We start from the raw sequence: 24624 nt of genomic DNA, 5'->3' as shown, positions 1-24624 counted from the left end.
TTTCGCGGAAAACGTAGGTAGACATCATTTCCTGTTGCAAAGAGCGTCATGGAAAGTTTGCTCTTGGCCAATGTCATCGCCACAGGCCTCGTGAAAACTCGTTGTTTTTAGTTTTTGCAGAATTACAAAAAAAGGAGAAATAAAAAATGGTGAGAATATTTATTTTCATTTTTTTAAATTGATTGTTTAAAAGATATATTAATTATATTATTGCAGTTTCCAGAAATTTAGCACCCATTTAGTGGTCTATGTTCTTTTATTCATTTAAAATTAAATATTATATAATTTTTTTTTTACGAATTGTGGAAAAGTAAACTTACATTATTTCAGTTTTAAAATTAGTGATTTAAAAAAAATCATAGTAATAATTTAAAAAATTCTATATTGGTTTACAATTTCTAATTTAACGATAAACAATAAATTGTATCAACAAGTAACAAGGAATAAAAAAGAACTTCATTAAAAATTACTTGCGCCACTTTTTGTCTCCATTATAATGAATTAAAAGTAAATACTGAGCCGTGGTAGGCAACACCGTCTAATTGTTAGGTGGAGGACTTGATTCGAATCATCATTAAACGCAAGGTGCTTGTCTAATTGAAAGCGTTCCGCACAAAAGGCGCATTAATTTGCGCTCGCGACGGCGGCGACACCGCGTCTCTCTTTCTTCATCTCTTTATTGTTTTTTGCCGCGATTGTTCTGCCGTCGCAAAATCACCTCTCGTCTCTTACTTACAACCATATATAAAATTCATCTCGCCACTTTGCGCATCAACTGGGAGGAGTAAAGTGCGAGGAAATAGGCGCAATTTATATTCGGGTCTGCGGTGCAGATAAGCAGGCCACTGTGTGTGTCTATTGCTAGACGAGAGAAGAAGAAGAAGCTCTCAAGGCTCTTCTCGTGGTTTTGCTGCTGCGGAAAAACATTAATTTCGAAGCTCTTTCTTCTGCAGATACATACCCGGCAGCCGCATTTGTTTCAGCGGCGCCCCTCCCGCCGGCTTCGTTTTCATCTTTTTTTTCTCTAGTTTTTATACTTTTTTCTTTGTTTCCAGTTACGACCGTATTTGTGTGTCTGCGTGATAAAGCGGCCGGGCAATTTTTCACCTGCTCCGTATCCAAATCTGCTCGCAGGTCTGGGTCCAATTTGAGTTTTGCGGCGCCGGGAGAGATAAAAGTAAATGGCAAATCGCGCGGTGAAATGTACGGGACGGGCTGGAAATTTACATTCAAAGCAGCTTCTTTTGTTCGAGGTTAAATCGGAAAGGGCGCCTGCTGCGAATGCATTAAAAAGAGATTGATGGCAAATTGAGTTTCTTCCCTGCCATTTAAATGCGAAAATTAGGTTCATAGTGCAGACCACCTGTACTTTTTGCTATACTTTATTTATCACATTTATCATAATTTATATTAATTTTATTCAATTAAAACACTTCCTTAATGTATAGCAAAAAAATTAAGAATTTCCACTATTTTAACTCTGCGACTTGAATAGAAATAATTTTTTTTAATAGAAGACGCATTTAAATTGGTTTAATGTAATTTTTATGGAATTTTAAAAATTATTATCTCAGATTATGTTTAAAAAGTTATTTTGGAATATTTTCAAATGTACTGGAGCAGCAGCAGCCCATAATTTTTACAGGGGCTGCGGTTGCAGGGACACGCCTCGCATCATGTACGTTTGCACTTTACATACACACTCGTTTTTGAAGGGTGTACATGGGGCATAGTGCATGTAGTTGGCGGAATATTGATCGGCGTGGCACCGCCCTCGTTGTGCGGCGTGTCATTCATTCAATGCCGCCGCAAAATTTCAAGCGTGCTCTTTAGCCGGTGGATGTTTCAAGTTCCAAAAGGTGCCTCCTCTGATGTCAGCGCACCTAGAGAGACCCCTCGCATTTTTTCTCATTAAAAAATAATTGCTGAAAAATGTCGATGCACAAGTCTCGCTTTCACGCAGCACTCGCATAAGATATCAGTCCCCTGCTTTCCCGCTTTAATTCGCCGGAACGAAAACATCGCGGAATATAATGCGCACATTTTCGCCGGTGCTGCTTTTCCCACTCGCCTTTGTTTGCGCGCTCGGAGGCGGATGGTGCTCTAATTACGAATTGGAGTGCTTTTGAAATTACTTTTTATTTTAATATACGTGCCTTTTGTGTTAAAACGTAAAACGGGGGCCGTACACGGATAACCCGACGCTTCCCGCATTAATTTGATTTGTGCTTGCGGCTCCCCAAATTGTGCACTTCTCGTACGTAAAATATAACATTTTTAATCTTTTTGTGGAAAAATTTCACAGCCGAGGCAGGCTTCATGTTTTTGAGATTTAATCAAATTTGGCGATTTCCCTTTTATTTTGATTGGACGTTTTTTTTACAAAAGACGATATAATTCATGATTTTTAATTAATTGCCATTTAATAAAAAAAAGTTAACTTCAATCAAATTTGTAGATTTTATACTTTTTTAAGTTAGTTTATTAAAAAAATAAAATCAGATTAGAATATTCAACAATAAATTAATTCACAAAAAATCTGCATTTTAAAAGGATTTTTATTAATCGCTCATCGATCTTTATTTGCAAATTGCCATGCATTAACTAGATAATTACATCTCTGGCGGAAAACAAATTAGCACGTAGGTTCTGAAAATCATTTATTCGACCCGGTGCTTTTGAACGAATCGGGCGAAAATCACCTGGACCCTCCAAAATTAATCATTTTGGCGCGTTTACCTTGCGAGCCCACGCGCCAGCCCGGCCTGCGATGTGCTGATTTATGAAAACCCAATGTCCCCGCCGGGTGAAATAATGGCAGCGCTTCATCACTGATAATGTCCCGCGATAGTGGCATCTATTATTATTAAAGCCTCTGCCCCTGCACGACCACCGTTGCCGGGACGATATTAGGCCCGGTCTAATGGCACTCGCAACTGCACTGCAATTTTTCTACCGCGCTGCAACGGCAGCCAAACGGCCAGTCGCGTTTTGGTGCTCGCTTTATGATATTATCGCGGACTTGGTTAATCTCGCTGTGGCCATAAGTTAAACGAGATTGGTCATAAAAAGTTGGAAAAATTCTTTCACTTCCTGCTATTTGAATACACTGGTGTAATTATTCTTCTCATTTTGACGTATAATTAGTTGAAAAAAAGTAGGAGAGAGAAATTATAACTGAACAAAAAAATATGAAATTAGTTAAAAGCTTGAGGTAAAACGATTAATATATGGAGAATAAGCATGCGAACTCCAGTTTTATTTATTTACTTCGAGAGAATACTGAATTATAGCTGCAGCCCGCAGCCGAAACATGTAGAGCAGGATATTGTTTTCTTAAACAATAAACAACTCACAAAACCTATCTAGGAAAGGCCGAATTTAAATTTAAATCAACCCACGATCGTGAAATTCTACTACAAAATGATTATTTTTTTCCCTTTACTATTTTATTCAAAATTTATAAATAAGTATTAATTTTCTTTTTTAATCAATAACCATTTCATACATTTAAAGTTCCTCAAAAATATGAAACAAGATCAAGCTTACTTTACAGGATGGTTTTACGATCTGCAGAAAATCTGTTCCTCTCACATTTGGCAGGTGTTTTCGGGTCCAATATGTTTGCCGTCAAACGAGCCTCATTCACTCTGCCGCATAAAATGTAAACGAGAGAGGAATGGCAGGAGAAAAACAAATTTGACGACGATGCATCGTGAGTGTGCGTGGACCCGCAGCCTCTCCAGGAATTCCGTTTTATTCTTGAAGCAAAACATAGGAAAACGGCTTGTTTTGCCAACAGGAAGGGAAATTTTCGCAGCGATTCTCAAAACATAACTTCTTTATTCTGCTGTTTTTATGCTCTGTATCGCTCTTTGGCAGGAGAGAGAAAAGGAACAAGCTGCTTTAAATCCGAGGGGGCCACGCACCGAAATGGCCGTGCGCCATTTGCATTTGTGTTAATATTCGGGCGCATTTGCATAAAACAACAGTCTCGAGCCGCGCGCACTCAAAGGGTGCACCACTTCATATTTCATGCGGTCGCCCTTAATTTTGTGAGAAATCGTCATACGCGACTTTCTTGTGCCCGCATAAGCAGCTTGATTAATAATTCAAAGTGGGAAAAAACGCGAGGCGCGCGCGACTTTTATACCCGCGCCGTGTGTATTGAGCAGCTTGCAATATAAAAATTATTAATGACTTTCTCTGTCGGGACGGAGCTGATGGAGAAAAATTGCGTGTTCCACCGCCGAGAACGACGCTTGCGACTGGCATCTGATGGGAAATTTCATCTACTCAACATATAAGGAAGAAAAGCAAACAAAACTTTGAAATGTTTTTTACTGAGATTGATCAGGTTGTAGATAAAGAAACAACAACCTGCAAAATTCCACATTAAGAAGTATTTTTGTTTCAAGAAATTGACACTCGAGTAGACGATCATGGAAAGCCCGATCTCTTCATTAAAAGTATTAGCAATTAATAAAAAATTATTTTTCCAGGAGCAATATTCTAATTGAAAATCAAGTTTCGATGGCCTAGCTTCTGTTATAAAGATACTTTTTTGATATTTTTAAATTTATCAATTTTAAATTGTGGCTTATGTTAAATTTGTTTTGCTTATTGATATATTAAAATTGACCTTTATTCTTGAGCAAAAATACTTAAAATAGGATATTTTAATAAAATGATATTTCAAGACAATAATTCTAGATCCCTTCAAAAACATTATCGATTTATTGGGCCGGAGTAAATTTCTTCACTTAATTTTTTTTACGGTCTTGAAAATTAAAAAGTAAACACCTCTTCTAGTTTGCTCCTTTTTTAAATCTACTTTTTACCTTGACAGAAAATATGAACAAAATTTAAACCAAGAATCTACTTAAAAACAATTTTTTTTTCAAACCAAAGGACCAAACTTTCCAAACCAACAATTAAGAATAAGTAAAATAAGCTGGGCAAATTTTTGCTCTAGATATATGTATTTTGATCATTAATAGCAGAGGCGCAGAAGGTTCAACTCTTGGAAGTGGTGTCGAGTTTGAGATCAAAACTTTTGACAGCGCGTTCGCCGAAGTCAGTTTCCATAGAAAAGGGAAGCCCAACTTTGAGCCTCTCTCTCTCCGTCTTTCTCACAGAAACGACTTCTGCTTGCTTGCAGAGGGTCACTTTTCCCATTTCCCGGCAGTTTTATGGTTGCAGACAGGCTGCAGACGAGAGAGCCAAGGTGCATCAAAGCGTTACTACTTCCTTACCCACTCAACTCGGGCCGCTCGCTTTCATTGCTCTGATGCTGTTTTTCATTTATGTGCTGCACGCGGTCGGTCGGTGGACTAGGTCTTGGATTAATATCTCCCATGAGGGTGTTTTTCTTACGGCGCTGCACCCCCTCGGCGCGTATACACACGCGAAAGCCTGCGGGCGCGGAAAATGATGGCCGATTGCGAACCAAATTGGGGAGCCGGGAAATGAAGTTTTCTCCAAAGCCCTTGTTTTTCTACTCCGGAATCCTCTCAAGATATTATGGAAATAGTAAACCAACTCCGTTTGCGTCACTCACAATCTGGTCAGAGAAAAATAATATTTTGACGTCTTGCTCTTGGCCAGTTTTTTCTTCACTTGGTATTAAAGCTTGCAGAAGTTAAAAGACGGCAGGCGAAAAACTTTTTGAGCGAAAGGGCCACTCAAAATGTTGCAAGCCCTCTCTCTTATGTTTCTAACTTCTCTCGAGTGTCGTCTTGTGTGCGATACATATTTTACACGACTTGTGCGTACAAACTTTTCGACAAGCACTTAGATAATTTATTCGACGGCCTGTTCCGCGAGCTTGCCGCAATTATGCATAATGCCGGCGTGAATTGCAGATTGTGCATTATTTATGCAATTCTTATGCAAATATTTGCTCTCTGCTTCTGCATTGTTGCAGAGAGCGCCTGAACTTTGGCTCCTCTCTCATTAAATATCGTTCTGAAACTACTACTCCAGTGAAATTTGAAATATGTATTCAAAATTGTGTTGTTGATCTCAAAAATATTTAATTTTTTAAATAGAATGAGATTAAAATGTTATTTTTTTTATAATTATAATTTTTTTTGTACGATTCTAAAGTACCAGAAGACAGCAGGTTGCCCTTTGGGGTCACTTATCCTTTAAAAATTTTCAACATGGTTCAAGCTGGTCATAAAAAAATTTATGTTTTAATTGATGTCAATGAGAGCCGGCAAACCTTTCCGCGTTTTTATTTATAGACTTAATTTGTGACATAATAATTTAATTTAATCATCATTTTTACTGTTTTAGGTTTTTTGAGGCTGTAGAGGCAGGACGCAGGGCGTGGTCAAGGTAAGAATAATATTAATTATATAATTCTAGAAAAATATTTTTTTAAAGGCAAAATATTTGTAAATTCTAAGCCTAATTTCAGTGAAAGTGGCTGCATATAGAGTACATTAAAATTCAATTTAGCCTGTAAAATTGGAAGCTCAAAACCGTTGGCGAAATTTTTGTGCAAATACCAGAGTTGAAACCTGCACGAATACACGACACAGGGCGTATAATAATGTAATTTCGCTCACCCGTGTCTCTGTCAGAGTGGGGATAGAGACGCAATTTGATATTCATACATACGCTGCTTGTTTATGTTGTTTATGCAAATTTAAAATTGATTGGCCGCGGGCGCCAGTGGTTGCTTGTTCGTTCCGACGCGTGCTAGACGATGAGAAAAATGGCAGATGCGACACACCTAATTACGGTGACATCTGATGGCAGTTCCGTTGCCCCCCGCGTTCTCATTGTCGCGAGTTTTGCTCAATAATTGACACTCGTCAGTCCAAAAATAAATCCGGCCTTGTGATGGCGTTTTAATAAATGCCATTTGTGACGTAAAATCGGCCATTTGCTAAAAAAAAAATGGATTCTGTTTTAATAATTCAAGATATTGGACTAAATTTTAGAAAAAAACCCTTTTGCTAAAAATCTGAAACTCCTCTTTAACAGAATCAAAAACCTATTGAAAATTTCATTAAATTTAACTAAAACAATAATTTGCATAACAAGGTACAATTAAATTTTTATGAAGAAAAAATTTCTTTAGGATCTTAAATTTGAAGATAATTGCATAGTAAAAACAATTAACATTGGAGCACTCATAGAGTATTAGCTGATTATGAGCTCATTTTGCAGCCGAGTTCACAAATTCCTCATAGACCTCTGCATTCAGCCGGACAGACAAAACAATGCCCGCATTTGGCTCGCTCATTTTCTGCTCGGAAAGGACCATTCACAGCCGCACGCTACTTTGATCTCAATAGAAATTCATCGAGCAAAACGCCCGTCTGGGCGCCCAATTTCAGGTCGTGCGCGAGACAGCACCCGTCATGCACTTAGTGGGCTGTTTCTCGTGAAACCTGCGCGTCCTTTGTGCGCTCATTGTCGGCCGGGGCAACCCTTGGTCTTTTTGCGTCGTGATGGGTTAATGCTTGCGTGATTCCACCCTCTCGCCGCATTTTTCAAGAGTCGAATGCTCAAGTGTGCATGCGGGGGTTGCTTTCTGGCTCTGACGTCAGCATCTTGGTGCTCCTTCAATATACACGCCCACCCATGACGGTATCTTGACTTCGATCGCGCTTGAAATGGAAATAACGAATGAACTGACTTTGTGCACCGAAATTTCAATAAAACATATTTTATTATGATTTTATTAATTAGTTAAAGAATAAATGCAAAAACTGAAAAAATAAATTTGCTGAAAAATTTGAGGTTAAATTGGTTAGTTTTTTTTTCATTCGGGTTAGAGTTGGAACTCTTTTTAATTACTAACTGATCACACACACAAAAAATATTTAAATGTAATTTAACTTTCAATTTAAAAATAAGGGTGATGAAACACGTTTTAATTCTTCTAAAAACTTCACATTTTTAATTATGCCCTTATTTAATTTAACTTTACATAATTATATACGTTTGGATACAGCTATTCCTTTAAGCTTGGGATCGAAAGCAAATTATTATAACATTTATCTCTATGCAGAGAGAGGTTTTTTGTTTACAGGATTTCGCTTTTATATTGACAAACAGTTTTTGTCTTCATAAATTTTGTACAAACAAGCAATGTGTATAACTTTGGCTAACACTCAAATTCGCACACCTGCCGACCGCGTTTTGTCTGCTTTTGATCCAAAATCGTGTCAAACCCTGTCACCTATTTATGGAAATGAATTGGCCTCACGCACGAGTGCACCAGTACAAAGAAAAGGAAAAAGAATGGTGTCCGTCTGCGGGCCAATGGTGGTGGTTCGGTCGCTTCGTCAGCCGCCCCAGCAAAGTAGTGCCGCCGTATGAGCTCGCATACAATGGCTTGACCTAAATCTAAGTGGCGGCGGCGGCGGTGGAATGAAACGAGCCCTACATAGCATTACACTATTATTGATTTTGGTCCTACACCATTATTGCTGCTGTGTATAAGGCCAACATTACCACAGACACGAGCCCAAATCAGAATTCGTTCGCCCCGTCCAGTCGACTCGGAAGCCAGAATTGGCAAAACCAACCGCTCGTCGGCCGATCTGTGACCAGATTTGGCGCCCAAATCTGGGTGGAATTGAATGAGACGAGTAGATATGTCAGCCCTATTTTATCTGTTACGAATGTTCACATTGGCGCCAACATCTACACAGAAAAGTAAATAAATATTAATAAATTATTTAATTAGGGATTAAAAATAAAATTTAAAATGAAAGTTAAATTTAAAAATGAATTAAAATTCGGAATCATTTTGTAAATCTGAATTTGCGCAGATAAAACTGATAAGCGTAATATATGTATATAAAAAGTGGCTTTAATGATTTTTATTTTTATACCGTAATTATACTTTTATGCCTTAATTTGCTTCCGCTGTGTGTTTATTTCAAAACGAAAGAAAGATTAGGGTGGAAGAGTCTTTTGTCACTCGCAATTATGAAGCAATCGCGTTTGTCATTTGACTAAAACGCCAGTTAACTTCTACTGCAAATGAGCCCGTTTGAGCATTTGAATTTCAAAAAGCCGATTTGCATAAAAAATACGACGGAACAGGGAAGCGACGGCATATAATTTCCAAAATCAGAGACGTCTGGCTCTCCCTCCCTCTCCAGCAGAGTTAATAAAAACATTTCCCAACAATTGATTTTAATACTCGCCTCGTCCGCGCATATTATGCAGCTTAATAACCCGTGGCGCATAGAACGTGCAGCGCATTTTATACTTAAAAAAAAAACCTTAGACTTGAATTTAAATGCAAATCATACCGGCAGAGAGGGAAGTTGACAAATAAAAGCAAACTGCAAATCGCGAGAGAATTGTTTAAAAAGGGAAAAAAACTTAATCTACATACATGGAAAAATGAATTTTATTTTTAATTTTTAAACTTATTTCTTTATAACAGAGAGGCATGCAGAAAAACTCTTCTCTCTAAAACATAACTTATGTTAAAAAAAAAAAAAAAAATTAGGTTGGGCAGAATTTTAGGTAAGATTACACATTCAAAAAATTCAGTGAAATTAAAATTCATTTTATTTTATTTCAATTATTTAGTAAAGATTACATTAATTTGCTTGTGAATGCTGTTCTTTCAGCTTTAAAAATTCAGATTAAATTTTCAGCGTTGAGCGGGTTGCATACTACACACATAGCAAATCGGACCAAACCTCTAGCTGTTTCCTAAAGTGGCGAAGGAAGCAGGATTTACGTCTGGGAAAGAGAGGGAAAGTAGTACACGCGTTTAATCCGGCAATTACAGCCAAGGAAAACTTTTAATTTCGAGAAATCGCGCCGTAAAAGTCGGCGCTTTACAACTTTTGGCGCGTGCTAAGTTTTACACGTTGAAATATAAATTACGGAGCTTCCTGCTGCAAGGTTTGACGGAAGGGTCGCTCGACGAGTTCATTAATTACTTAAAGTGACATTACGACAACTCAAGAAGGCAGGTATGTTTCGAGCTTCTCTCTCTGCTGCTGCTTTTTAGGCAGGGGCGCAGCAGCCATGGCACTGCGCTGGGGTGGAAATACACAATATTATCGATCTGCTGAATGAAGGGCCCATTCTGAACGGGTGCGGCGCGTGCGCGTGGCGGTGGCGCGAGCAAGGGCGCCGCCACTGCACCCCTGCAGCGCAATTACACATTACGTCTCGGGGGTTGCAGAGACCGGCCGGGCGGATGGCACCCCCGATTTCGCTCGGCTAGTTAGTCGCTTGTTTGGCTCTCCAGTTGTTGAGCGTCTTCTTCGAGTGCTCTCTCGCACTTGATTCAATTATTTCCGCACGCGACGATGCAATTGAGCTTCAAGAGCAATTGTTCGGCCTATTTGCATTCATTTTGTTTCGCCGCAGTGCGCTCGGCTGCCACTGTGACAGACAGCCCGTTTTGTTTTATGCACTTTTCCCAGCACCACAACAAGCCGCGTTTTAATTAAATCTTAAATCTCGTTTATCTCTTCCACGAAATTGGAATTCGTATTTTAAAATGTATGGCCAAACTTCTGAAAAAGGAGTTTGTAGTTGAGGAAAGATATTTGTTGATGTCAATGAGTATTTCACCTTTTTATGCCATTTACAATTTTTTTTCACTATATAGTTCTCAATTTTATATAATTATGTTAAATTATATGCAAAAACATTCATCTGCTACTTATAATGCTTAAGTTTTTTATATTAATATTTCATTTTCATGACATTTACACATTATTTTCCAATTTAAGTCCCTAAACCCTAAAAGTCAAGAGTGAATATGGATTTTTATTTTTGATTCATTCTTCTTTTACTTATTGCGAGTGCCAGTAAATATAAAATGTTAAGAATAATTTCAAATTTAACGTCTAACAGAATCCATGAAATAAAAGTCAAGAGCTTGTAATTAAATTGTAAAATAAAATTTAAACATTACTTTTATTAATAAAAGAAAAAATTTGTTAAATTGAAAGTAAATATTATTATTTAATATAATAAAATATATAATATATAATTCTAATAAAGAAAGCATAAATTATAAAGCTTTTCAAAAACTTCCAAATTCAATTAATCAAGTCTTGTAAGGCAATATAACGCTAAATTTTGGCGGTATCCAAACAAAAACTCTGCTTCTTCACTCACGCTCCGCTCACATCTGCAATTTTCGACTTGATTAGCGATGCATTCCACGGTTAAGCTCTCTTCTCTCGTGTAAGTTAAATTGTAAATTAATTAAATTCCAGCTGGCACGCGCCCCTCCGCCAAAATTTATGCACTCGGAGATGCCTATGCACACACCCAAAAGTCTGCTGGAATGGATGGGGCATACCAGCGGCATAAATTTTTGGTCCTTCTGAAGGTTGCGTGCGGCCTCTCGTTGGGCGGACGATAATGCACGCACACCGTATATAAAGGCTGGATTCTATTTTCGTGTTTGCATATCAATTAAGTGTGCGAGAGCCGGTCTACACTACCATAGGGAAGCAGCGATGACCGTGTTCTGCACATTGGCATTTCCGTGCCCGCGAGTAATTGCTTATTAATCGACATTTAATTGCTGATTCGTGCAATCAACCTATGAAAACGTTTTATATTGAACATAAAGAATGGAGGCTGTAAAATGATTTATCCAGCTTAGAAAAAAAAATAAGAAAGTCTTCTTGAGTTTTAAATTTCATGTAATTATTCTCAATATGGTTGTTTCAATATAAGTATTTTTCTGAATAAAAAAAATGCACTTTAAAACCTGTGAAATGACCAAAATTGGAAAAATGTTTAAATATCTTGTTCATTTTATTGAACATTTCTTTTAAAATTTAATATACTTATGACATTATGTTAAAAAATTTATAGTTGAATAAGAACAGGGTTGAAAAAGTGAAAAGGTTCAAATTTTGAATTAATAAATCAAGTGGCGAAATTTCTGTACCAATTGGCGCAAGTGGCAATTTTTCTCGTAAACGGCCAGACTTTGGTCCCTCTCTGTCTGTGCAGAAACATCACAATCTGAAGTCCGACTCGACAAATTGGCCACTTTTGGCAGGCACTTTGGAAAAGGGCCGATTGACGAGTGGGCCGAATCGCGCATGCGGCCGCTCAGATGGGATGCCTGCGTGGATTGGGCGCGCTCGCTCGCCGCTCGCTCTCGCAGTTCGAGTTTTTTAGCCGAGTTGTGCGCCTCGCTGTGCGGTTAGTGGGTGCTCGTGGTTGAGACTGAAGCCTTGCTTGGAGTGATTGTTCTTGCTTGCCGCTTCCCCAGAGGGTGCCGAGAAGTAAGTTTTCACCGACGGATTTACATTTAACGTATTAAAACGGGCGGCACACAATTTCCGCGGGGTCACCACCTGCGCTCGGCGGGTGTGATTTGTGATGCTGCAAATGCAGATGACGCACCCCGCCGAGACAATGCAGTGTAATTCATGCGACACGGGGTCGTTGTTTTGCCCGGCACGGATTAATTCCGATTCGATTTATTGCGACAGATTTGCCGGGAAAAGCTGAATTGATTGTCGTGACCAGATGCTGCAATATTATTCAAAGTAAATTTTGGAATAGTAATTAATTCAATCCATATAATTGTGTTGATAAATGCATTGAAACTAAAATTAATCACTAAATTATAAACAATTTGTGAAAATAAATATGGCTTTCAACTTTAAATAATCTTTGCACCAAATAAATGTTTTTAAAAACCATCGTGGAAAGTCCCAGTTTTTTCAGTTATTTTTATTAAAATATCTCTTTTGTGATAAGATAATTTATAAATTATAAAATAAATCCAATTTTTTCTCTAGAAATTTCCTTTTAGCGCTTTCTAAATTTCCAGTTAATTATTTTCTATGTTCCTATTGATATTTTATTTTTGATTACATAAAATTATATAAGATATCTTCACAAATTCTAGCTTTCTTTCTCATAAATTGAGGTGCTTACATATATTCAAGAAACTTTTCAAATTCATTATCTAGTAAATTGTAATTTTGTAAACAAAAATTAAGAAAATAGATTTTGCAATAACTTATCAGCAGAGACCGTGTTTATTGAACTAATTAATCCCAGAGGGGATTTAAACTAAATATTTTAATCAATTGATGATATTTTGTCAGGACGTGTCAACTTGATTTTAATTCCTAAAGCAAAGCTATCGAAAACCGCAACGGTACAATCTCGATTTGCATGCTAATTAATTAGATTGATTTCTGTTGGCGGCACAACTTTGCATATGGAAACAATCAAATAAGCCCGAGCGAGTCCCGTTTTGTTGCCGTGACATACGAACAACAAGCGCCGTTCCCAATCCGAATCCAATGATTATCAATGCGCCGAGTTGAAGGGCTGTTCTCCGGCGGTGGAGTGCAAAGAGAGGCGGTTGCGTTTATTATTCCGCTTTACGACTTGGCACATTACGTAATTATTGCTGACCAGCCATAAAGGGCCAAGTGCGCGGCTAATTTGTACAAACTGCACGAGTGCCATAACAAACTTGCTGCGCTGAACCCAGGGGAAAATATTCATGGTGGCGGCTACAGCTACCAAGTTGGTGCTTAAAATCCTCAGAAGTCAAATTCGCACAAGAATCCTTTGCAGAGAAAAAGATTGGAAATAATTAAAGATTTTGATTCTTAGAAAAAGCAAACAAGCTGATGTTATTAAATTTGAATTATTTTGGTAGATTAAAAATAAAAAGCATAATTACATAAAAATATAAGAGTGAATTTATTAAAATGGAAGACAATAATATAATTAATATCTACAAAAACACTGTAGAATTTGCGTCAACGCATTCTTTGTTGTTTATTAACCCCTCCAGATTAAACACAATCTCTGGATGATTCAATAATTTTTATCTGCCTAGCAGAATTTAATATAAGTGAGCAACTTACACATAAATCATTGACTTGTTCTTCTCAAGCTGACTGATGCTATCTGTGGAAAAAGACAAGTTTGTTGTCAGACGCGTCGTCTCTCTTTGTTTATCGCCAAATCGAAAGGTGTGCGTCACCCTGTATGTACTACATTTGTGCGAATATCGCGCGATACCATAAAAATAGCGGCGCTTACTAGAGGTGTGTAAAATGCACGGATGACTCACGCTCTTTCTCTCTCTCTCTCGCCGGATCGTCAAAACAGGTAGCTCTCGTCGAGCGACGGAATGCAGGAAAGTGAGCTTGAAAATATACGCAAAGTGCACTCGAAACGCGTTGTATTACCTGCTTTTTTATCACGCGATGAATCACATACCTGCGCTGTTTCGGCTTGATAATGGCCTGCGCTGCGTGTGCCACTCCATCTGAATGCTAATTAGCACCTTATCATTGTGGCAATTCCACGCGAGCCCTGTTTAATATTTTTTTGATTGTATTTTACTGAAAATAAAAGATGATTGTTGCAAAATGTTACAATACAGTATTGAATTATTTAATAAGTTAGTCAGCTGGTTAATTGTGAATTTATTGTGACAATCGTAAAAACGTTTGGAAAATAATGTAATTAAAAAAATTATAGGGAACATTTTGTTGCTTCTATTGCTAATGAAAATATTATAATCGAGTATAATTGAAAATTTACAATCAATATGTTAATTTATTTAGTATTTTAGAAGTTTATTGCAATTTTTCGGAAACTCAATTGTAATATCAACTCATCTAGCATGTTCAAAATTGATTACTTTAATGGGAAAGCAATAGAAAATATTCAGCCATTTTAATTCAATTTTCCATGCAATATTTACTCTCCATGTTCATTTTATTGAAGTACTTTTTGGAAATCATGTACAATTATTTCACAACCGCGGTGCACTTGACTGATTGACAAGTTCAAGGCTACCGATCACGAGCAATAATAATTGCAATCACGGCTTGATTCGGCGTTGAATTTTGGACCCTTGGTGCAGAAAACTCTGCAGATAAACTCAAAAGCGGATATGTCCGTGCGTCCTCTAATGCCTTTCGCTCGCTCGTCAGCACACACAAAGAGCCAAATCCGCCGCGAATGCATTCCCTCTAATTGGATTAAAGCGCACGCCAGACTTAAATCCCACGCTTTGTTTGGGCAAATATTTTGACAATTAAAGTATCAAGTCTGCTTTTTGAAAGCAAATATGTGTAAAAGCCTCACTTTCGAATCAATAAGCAATCTATATTCAGCGGAGGAGAAACACAATAGCGGAATCCTCGGCGGGCTTTTTCTCGATCGATTTGTTCTCCGTCGCTGCCGACTTCATTTGCATCGCATCTCAATTTGGAGAATCATCGAAAATATCTGTGGAGAGAGAGGAAAATTTTATCGGGCGCGCACACTGGAGCGGTGGAAAATTTCATTAAACGTAAACCCTGTTTGAGATTGATTAATCTCAACCGAGCTCCCTCTGTTACAAAAGCAGGGGAGTGCTGATTCTGTGCGTATCTCCCTGATGATCGCAGTTTTCCTCCGAGCTATTCCGCAAAATTGCATTTTCTGCTGGGCAGAGATTCCGCTACCAAAGGTATTTAATAAAACAGAGTTTTGATTAAAATGAAGTCTGGAGTTGGTTAATTGCGCGTGGTTAATTAATGTTGACTTTGAAATTATACATGAGATATTGACAAATTTTCTTGTATATTAAAAACATGCTATAACAATTTTTTCAAAACTTTGTCATGAAATTTTCATTTGAAAGTCACAAGCTTCCAAATTACAAAATGAAACATAGAACAAAAATTTAACAAAAAATAGAAATATTTCCGATTCTACTTTTAGTTTAAGAAATAAATTTTATTAAATCAATCTCAAACGTTTCAACTTTCCACCTTTTAGAGAATGGTATAATTGGATTTGGGAAAAACAGTTTACCCTCTTCTCACGGTGATTTATATATTTTAATCTCCCCCCATGGAACAAAGCGGCGCGGTCGTTAATTTGAAAGTCTGGTCTGATATTGGCGCAGTTGAATCGATTCGTTAAAAACTGCCACAAAGCGAAAAGCTTTTATTCTTTTATCAGTGCTCGCTTTGAAGATCGCGAATGCCAAATGAGAACTCTCGTAGCACTGAGACTGATTTCCCTTTGTCAACCTTGCTCTCATTGTCAAAAATGCATTCATCATTAAAAACTGCCGACGCTTTGCGCAACTATAAATTCGTTATGTTGTTGGCCGGATCGATTTAAAAGTCTGCCCTTCCTAGCGAGCTTGTCATCTCGAGGGAAATAATTTATTCGAGCGCGGGCGCCGCTTGAATTAAGGCGGAACTTTGTCACAGAACATAATTCTCGAGGACTTTATATTTTCAACCGCGCAGATAAACGCTCTCGTTCCTTTTTGTGTGCGACTTTCATTAGCTGGGCACGACTGCCGCACCTTTCCGTAATGTTATATTATATCAAATTGTAGTGCAAAACCCGCACTTTGTTTCGTTTTACGATTCATAAATCGCACGAGATTAGAAATAGAGGGGTAGCATTGCGGACGAGTATACCAAAATTGTGAGATGGGTAGAAAGCGAGGGGCTCTTAAACTGGAAGTTTGTCCGTAATGTCCAAAAGTTTAGTTCCCAAAATGAGTTTAATTTAAACTCGTTAAGGAACTTTCATCATTATTTGACTATTACATAATTGATGAAGTTTCAAGAAAGATTTATTTTTTTAAATAAATTTTGGAAATATTTTGTCTGGCGATTAATCTGAGAAAGCTCAAAACCTGGATAAAATTTTAAAATAAGCCACTTAAATTATTTATTTATCCTATTTTAACAATTGAATTAAATTTTTACATTTGATTACTTTTTCTTTCGATTTCAATCTTGGAAGAAAAAAAAATTATGGAAAATTTGTTATTTGATTAAATTTAAGTTTTTTTTTTTACTTTTAGCAGTAAATTTTCCCACTTTTTCTTTTATTGCAATAAGCCTATGGCAAACTTTACTTGACTTGTATCTCGCCATATGGTGCCTAGGCTTGTCGTGCACCAGAACATTTACATGAGTTCGCAACAACATTTGCAGAGTCAGATACACATCCATTACGGAGCGTGCACACAAATTTTGGTTTGCGTCGACACCGCGTGGTTTCAACGACCCAAAGCCACACTCGTACACAAACAAAGACGTGCTCTACTCTAGGCAGATAATATTCCTCCGGCTGCGTGTATAACACATTAATTTGGCTTGCAAATTACTTCTGTCTCGCGCTATTAAATAATGGCGCGAACACATGCACCCTAGTACAACTCCTTAATCACAGAGCTTTGCCGGTGCAGCTCTAGGGTTGACAGACTTCTTGCATATCAAAACTTACAAGTAGTGCTGAGAAATGCCTAAGCAACTGTCACGAGATCTCCTATTTTGTTAATGGTGAAGCTCAAAGTCAAGAAGCTTTTAGCCCTAATTATACAAGTCAAGTCTCAAAACTGGCAAATTAATTCTCCAATGTTGAGAGCAATCGCAAAAGTTTAGATATAGATTAAAAAAAAATTTTGCTATAATTTTTATGATTTTATTCAAGAATAAAATACTTAGATTTTAAAATAATTTAAAGAATTACTCTTTTAATTGATTCAAAGCATTTTAAATCGGGGGAAAAATGGGAAATTCAATTCTGCTGAAAGGGAAGTTACTCTTTGGTCTTTGGCTTTTAAGCTCAGTTTCAATAAATAACCGCAAAAATATTTCCACCCGCCAGTTTTTTTTCATTTTTCCAACGAAAGCCGGAGGCATTGATGAAATACGAGCCGTCTGAACCATTTCACAAATTCCATGTTGGCAGCGCAAAACGCGGCTATACAAAATTTATGAGATTTTGATATATGAACACAAGTAATCGAGCAAAAACTTTTTCCGCAAGCCCGGCATAATTTTGCCCGCTCAATCAGAAAGAAAGAGTCGCGAGACAAAAGTCTGCATCAGACTACGCATGCACATCAATATTTAATCACAAAGTTGGCGTGGAGCGAGCGAACGAGCTGCTCCACAGAGAGATAAGCACCAAAGTAAAAGCCGGTGCCTGTCACAAATATACACATGCCCCAGTCAAAACTTTTCGCAACCTCAAAGCTTCCTGTTTTGTCATGTAACATTTTACCTGCACAACAGATTTCATACAAGGACGCTTGAAATATGTAACATGAGCCAGAATTTCCGAAATTGAAACAAACCTCACAAATTTTCCTTCAAAGTACCAAATAAAGAAAAATTTCTTTTAATTTTAATAACAATTGATTGACAATTAAGCAGAAAATTTATAACAATTCATCAGATCAATTTGGAACAAACTTAGCCGAATAGCTTAAAAAGCTAAATAAGTGAACATTGCAGTTACATGAAACTTAAAGACCATCATAAGTCATTTTAAATTGATTGAACTTAAAGTAAATAAAGAAAATTTTGCATTCTTTTTTTTAGAAACACATAATATGATCCAATATGTTTTTTCTTCGCATTTTGCTATATCTTTGAATTTCAAACGATTATTATACAAAGTCTATCTGAAAATGATCCCTGCGACAACCTAATCGCTCCATTTTATTCCTGCTCCTCCCGTTTATATACTCGGAAAATTGCCTCTTGCACACTTTAAGCAAGCGAGCGCATCCTATTAAAAGCTGCATATAAGTGGCAAGTCCCCCGTCTTGTTATTTTTTATTATCGGACGACGTGCACCCCATAGGAGGAAAGAAGCTGCCGCTGATAAAGCCGAAATTGCCATGAATAAATTTGAGCGTTTCGGCGCCGGCGGCGTCCAAATATTTCATTCGGCGCTTTGAAGTGAAATTGATTTATCCCGCTCACGCCACCGCCGGTGGAACAATTAAATTTTATTTATATTCGAGCTCGCACGAGCCGTGATTTACGCCGTTCGCTTAATTGAATTGTCGAAAAAGTTAGCAGAGTTTTTTGTCCCGGCTCCCGGCCTTTTGCGCCGCGCCATTCATCTAAACTAACGAGCGTGTATATTTTTTTATCAGCCATACACATACCGGCCGAGACGGGCGAGTAATTTTGCGCCTCTGCGGCCCAAAACCCAGGAGGAATCCGACCGACTGCAAACACAGAAATGCTGAATTAATAAAATAACTCTACCTGTGCACTCATATTTGCCGCCGCCGCTAATTTGAAATACGGGCGTGAGGTCAACACCACAATTCTCCATCTAGCAGGTTCGGGGCAAACTGACCCTCCTTTGGGATTTTTTCCAGTGGAAATTTTTATCCATATGCTCCAGGAAACTCCTGTAAAAAAAAGAGTCAAATAATAATAATATATGTTTTTTTCTTCTCTTTGAATTTTATTTTTATTTTTTAACAGGCGTTTTTAGTTAATTAAAGAATGGCGTGCGGAGGAAGAATTTTATTATTTGCTCACTTAACAAAGGCTTTCGTATTTTTCCTTTTTTTTCTATTCAACCAGTTATGCTACAAATATTAGAATTATGTAGCTTGCTGATTTGTGTAAAATAATTAATTTCCTAATTTGTATGATTTATAATTCTGTTACTCAACCCACTAAATACATTAGCTTCTCAAGTACATGTAACTACTATATAATATTTATTTAATTTTCTGTCTACATGCTATAGCAGCGAAAATTTATTATTAATTCTAAAATTTTAAATTCTCTTCATTCAACAATGAAATACTTTAGACTTTAAACTACACTTCTTCAAATACTGCACAGCTATTTGATAAATACACCAAATTACCTAAATAATAGTAAAATAGATGATAAATAGTTTTAAAATGCTTATTTGTTAAAATATGTTTTAATAAAAGCTGTAATAAATCTTTTAAAGTTAAATTTAATTAAATATTTAATATCGCATTATAAACTGTTTTGTCGTAAAACTCTTTTATGTACTTTGCTCATACCTTGGCATGATTCGGAATTTCCATTTAAAGTAATGAAACAAAAATGACGAAGACACGTGTTGGATGTAAGAAATTAATTCTATTTTGAGCTGCGCAAGGCCATTGCCGTACCTCGCTCGTTACCGCCGATTTTTCCTTCGACCGTGAACAGCTTTTCAATTAACGCGATCAGCACATAGTGCATTTGCATTAAAAGTAGGGCAGCACCGCATACTGCTTAAGCATGCACCCTCCTCGTCATAGTGCGGATCGATTTTACTCCAGGTTGCCGCGACCACACGCCTATTTTGTGCTCACGTCTTATCCCATTTTTCCGAGCGAATCAATTAACGTCCGTTCTCTTCTTTTGATTAAATTTGCTTAATCCCCCTCGCCCTCCCTCCTCAGTGGGAAAATCTGACGTCTTCGCCATCCGGCGCTTGCAATATTTCTTTCCTCGTCTCTCGCTTGTCAGAGGAGAGAATATTGCGTCTAAATACCAGTCTTATCAGAATTTCAGCGAACATGTCCCTCGACAGCCACAACAACAAGCTTTTATTACGCATAGGAAAATCACATCAATGCACCAGATATTTCTCCAGTGGCGAAGCGGCTCCCTCTTTTTCTCTCTCTTCTCAGAACGTTATAAATGTTCTTATAAAACGGAAAAAACTTCATTTTCCCCTCCATTTCGAGTGAGTGTGTGTTATGGAGAAAAAGTTTTCCACGCACTGTGGACTTTTCCGAGTGGAGAGTTGCGGTGTGTGCTCAAGAGTGTTTTTCGGCAGATTTTTCATTTCCGTCTCAAATTAATACAGGAAAGAGGGGGATTCCGACCGACGTAAATTCCCGAGAATCCGAGGGCAAAAATCTGCTCAACTTTGCTCGTTTCCCGAAATGGGCTGCAACAGGCTTTCCGGGGAAATGCCTATTCGCGACATTTTTTGCTTCGCTTTTATTGTGTAGCAAATTTCCTGATTATTATTAAAAAAAATTATATAAATTCTTATGGAAGATTTGCAAAGTCAAATTAGAATTGAAATTACAAAACTAGGTGAAAAATTTTGGACTCAAAAATGTATTATAAATTATAATCAACAAAACAAATTGTTAAAAGTTTTTATATGATTTTTATTGTGGTGTTTGTATTTTAATTCGCATTTTCCTCTCTGAGCTTTTTGAGTTGTTTTGCTGTTTAGTAGTGAAAAAGCAATGGAGGAAAAGCCGAATTTAAATTCAACCACCATGAATCATCCCTCGATAGTGAAAAAGGTTTTTATTGCTTTGGTTATTGAAAAGCGGTTCCGTTGATATATAATTTATTCATGAATGATTTTCTGTTCCTGTTATCTAAAATCAGATGTAAATATTAATTACATTCTAAAATGAAAAGGTAATTCAATTTTAACTGAAAGATAAACTTTATTTTGCAATTTAAATATTAATTTGTTAGCTTATTCTCTTCTCCTGACTTAAAGCGTCAATTACTTTCCGCATCATTTACCATGCGGTCGGAACTGATTTGAACTAATCTTGATTGAAGATCAAAGTTACGCAACAAGTTTGCCGGCAAATTTGCACGAACCGTCAAGCTAGTTTAATCCATCGCGAAAATGCCCCGCAAACAGAGAGATAGACAGACGGACAGGGCCAATTAATTAGCACCGGCTCACTTATGCCGCGAGTCGTTTGCTCATGATCGCCCCTGAATTTTGACCACATTTGCACAAACAGAGAGAGGCGCGATCCGTTTTTGATGCGGCCATTATTCACGCTCTTTGTTCGGCAGCTTCGATTCGCTGCCATTTGCAAGGGGAACCGCGCTTAAATGGCCATAGCTCTGGGAAAATAAATGTTGCTGCAGCTAGCCGGGGGACCAAAAAACGCACCCGACCGTGCTGTTGGAATATATACTGTGCGAGTGAGAGATATGCAACCCCTGCGGCACACGCAATCTGCCCCGGAATTCAATTGGCCCCGACGACCGTGGGCGGCTGGTTTTTCCTGATCACCCCCTGAAATTTAATTGACGGCTGCTGGCCGACCAAAATTGCCCTGCTCTCAGCAATGCATTTCCAAGGGCATTTGATTTCTGACGAGCCAGAAATGAAAATGGGCTTTTAACAAAAATTCAATAAATTCGTTTGGCCCTTTCGATGCAACAAATTTTCTAATTAGAGTGGCACAAACAAAATTAAATTAGAAATAATTTTAAAAGCTGTGATTTATCATTTTCCTGACCCTAAAATTTACAAAAAAATTTTGATTTGGTTTTTTAAATTAAAAATCAATATAGATATAAAGTGTAAGTCTAGACTGTTTAAAAAGCATGAAACACATCAAATTTTTTATTTTAGGTCGAGCTGAGGATGCTTTTGAGAAAAATCCTGACCCATTTTAATTACTTCTTGAAATATCCTGTAATTTCTGTAATTGACAATATATAGACTTAATTTTTGCTGATATAAAATTCAATGCCTAGGATTGCAAACTATACGCAATCTCACGAACCCTCATTTTGAAAGTAGTTTTCCTTGTTCGCTTTGGTGGGACCATTGATTTATTTGCACTGAATGGAAAGCTAAATTCTTGCACGCACCGAGTTGCACAAAAGAAGGAGCGTCCGATTTCCATTTTTCCACCCTCGGCAGCTCGCGTTTCTTCTCCTTCTCTGATGATCGATTCCCTCGGCTCATAAATATTGGATCGTTGCCTATGAAAAACAGCCATACTCCATTAGAACATACCTTCTGCCTTGGCGCTTCTAATAAACCGGGCGATATCGATTCGCCTGAGCTGGAAATAGGAGGAGGCTCAAGATTTTGGTCTATTAACTTCTCCAGGCGGGCCTTTGGCGTTTTCGCATAATTAAACCGAAGCAGAAAATCGAGTTGGCCACGTGGAGCGTGATATTGGACGGTCGCTTTCGGATTATTTTCCTATTTCCTTTGTTTTACGGCCTTTAAGGTCTTTAATCTTCATTATTCCTTTCTTTATTGCCCCAGAAGCAACCGAGAGAAGAAGAAGATATCGGTCGAAGCGGGATATTTCTTCTGCCTTGCCGAGCGGAATGGCCCTTTCAAGCTCTCTTTCCCATCGATCGCTCCGTGAGATGCTGCCGGACAGTGCCCGCGCTCGCTCGCTGGGCCGGATCAAATTGTCCACCTGCCTCTCGCGCGTCTCCGGTTGCATCTATTTGTCAGAAGGGGCTTAATTACGGCGCCAAGACTGTGTGGTTAAATGCCGCCTAATGGGTCTGCAAACAGACGGCGGATTTTTGTTGACCGCAAAAAAGCTCGCCACTTTTGCAACAGACAATGGCAGACGATAACAATCAATCAGCCGCATATAATAACCTACGCTGACAGTATATATTGTCTCTCGCTGAGTGAAATTTATTGGGCTTTATTTGAAGAGATTGGGCAAGTCTTTTAGTTTTTAGTTATTGCTATTTTGATTTATTCAACTTTCCTGGTCAAAAGAGAGGTCAGAACTTTGTAATTAAATCATGATTTATTTCTAAATTGTTATAATTGAATATCACATAGAATGGACACATGAATGGACGCTGTTTTTTACCCCGGATTTAGTTGCAAAGGTTTTTATTTATTATAACCTTATTAGACAAATACTGCCCAAATACATCATTCATTTTAAATGTTCCAAATTTGTTAATTAATTTATTATTTTACAAGAGAGGAAAACATGAATTACTTCAAAAGTTTCACATAAATAAATTAATTTAAGCATCCCTAGTCCCAATTTTGAGAAAAATGATCAATTTCATCAATTCAACCAACAGCCATAATGAAATGAAAATTTTAATTAAAAGTTAATTTTTTTATCACTAAATTTGTAAGTGTTACACCGAATTTTAATGCTAGAATTTTCTCATTTGCCCCCTGAATCTTATCATATGATTAAATATTATGAAATTGTAAAATTACTCACCTTAACGTCTCTTCTCATCTAAATATTCAAAATAAAAAAATTATTTTGTTGTTGCATAAAATTATAAATAATTAAGTAAAATTACCTCAAGAGCTTCTGCTTTAAGGAGTATTATTTGATTTTTTTTTATTAATGATAAGAAAATAACCATGCAAGAGTTTTCCTTCTTGCGTAATTTAAAGGGGTCAGCGAATGAAATAAAATTTCTTCTCGAGAAGAAAACAAAATCCCCTTAATTGAGAGGCCCTGCTTCTTTCGTAACAAGTCAATTACGAGTCGAGCCTCTCTAACGAAGCCGAAGAGCGATAGAGAAGCAAAAAACGAAAATAAATGCGCCGTTGAAGGCGGTCCGAGACTCCTCGCCGTGATGTGCCGCTCTTCCGCCAATCAATTCGCCACGAGGGGGCAATTAAGAGTCATTAATTACAGTCGGAATATTCGTCGCTGACGGGGCAGGGGAGACGGAACGAAGCAATGCAGCCCCTGCTTTTATATTGTCACATTCTCAGAGGCGGGATTCCCGGCGGCAGGTCAGAGGTCACTCGGCCGGCGGATCTTAATTAGCGTCAATTACACCTGGCCGTGCACTGAGAGATAGAGAGGGACGAGTGGTTTCGCCGCTGGCTCGCCGCTTTTCTGCGGCCCGAATCAAATGTGAAGGATTCGTCTAGACAACGGATTAACTGGCTCGCTGCGCCAAATATTCGCGCGGCTCGGCTTCTTTCGCAACGCTCTTGTACGTGTCTGTGTATTTTCGCCGCTCTAGAAAAGAGCAAAATTCGCGACGCACTGAAACATTGAGTATTGCGCCATTTGATGCGAATTCCGCGCGAGCCGCGCACCGAAATACAACACGCGGCGGTCGCGGTTTGTTT

At 37.8% G+C, this 24624-nt stretch overlaps 1 protein-coding gene across 8 annotated transcripts in view; it reads left to right on the top strand.

The window, feature by feature from the left end:
• LOC132198094 (stress-activated protein kinase JNK) overlaps positions 1-24624 on the top strand; it is a 73398-nt gene that overhangs the window by 6777 nt on the left and 41997 nt on the right. For 6 of the 8 annotated variants that reach the window (XM_059621867.1, XM_059621866.1, XM_059621865.1 and 3 more), the window contains exon 2: positions 6301-6342. The gene's annotated coding sequence lies outside the window, so the exon portion shown is untranslated. Of the gene's footprint in view, positions 1-6300; positions 6343-12131; positions 12255-24624 lie in introns of those variants that run through there. The other 2 variants (XM_059621868.1, XM_059621864.1) reach the window with 1 other exon arrangement.

The sequence above is a fragment of the Neocloeon triangulifer genome, unplaced genomic scaffold, assembly GCF_031216515.1.
Source record: "Neocloeon triangulifer isolate White Clay Creek 2 clone unplaced genomic scaffold, ASM3121651v1 ptg000012l, whole genome shotgun sequence".
Lineage (NCBI taxonomy): Eukaryota > Metazoa > Arthropoda > Insecta > Ephemeroptera > Baetidae > Neocloeon > Neocloeon triangulifer.
The sequence above is the reverse complement of the archived record's forward strand: the minus strand, read 5'-3'. Positions and strand labels throughout refer to the sequence as shown.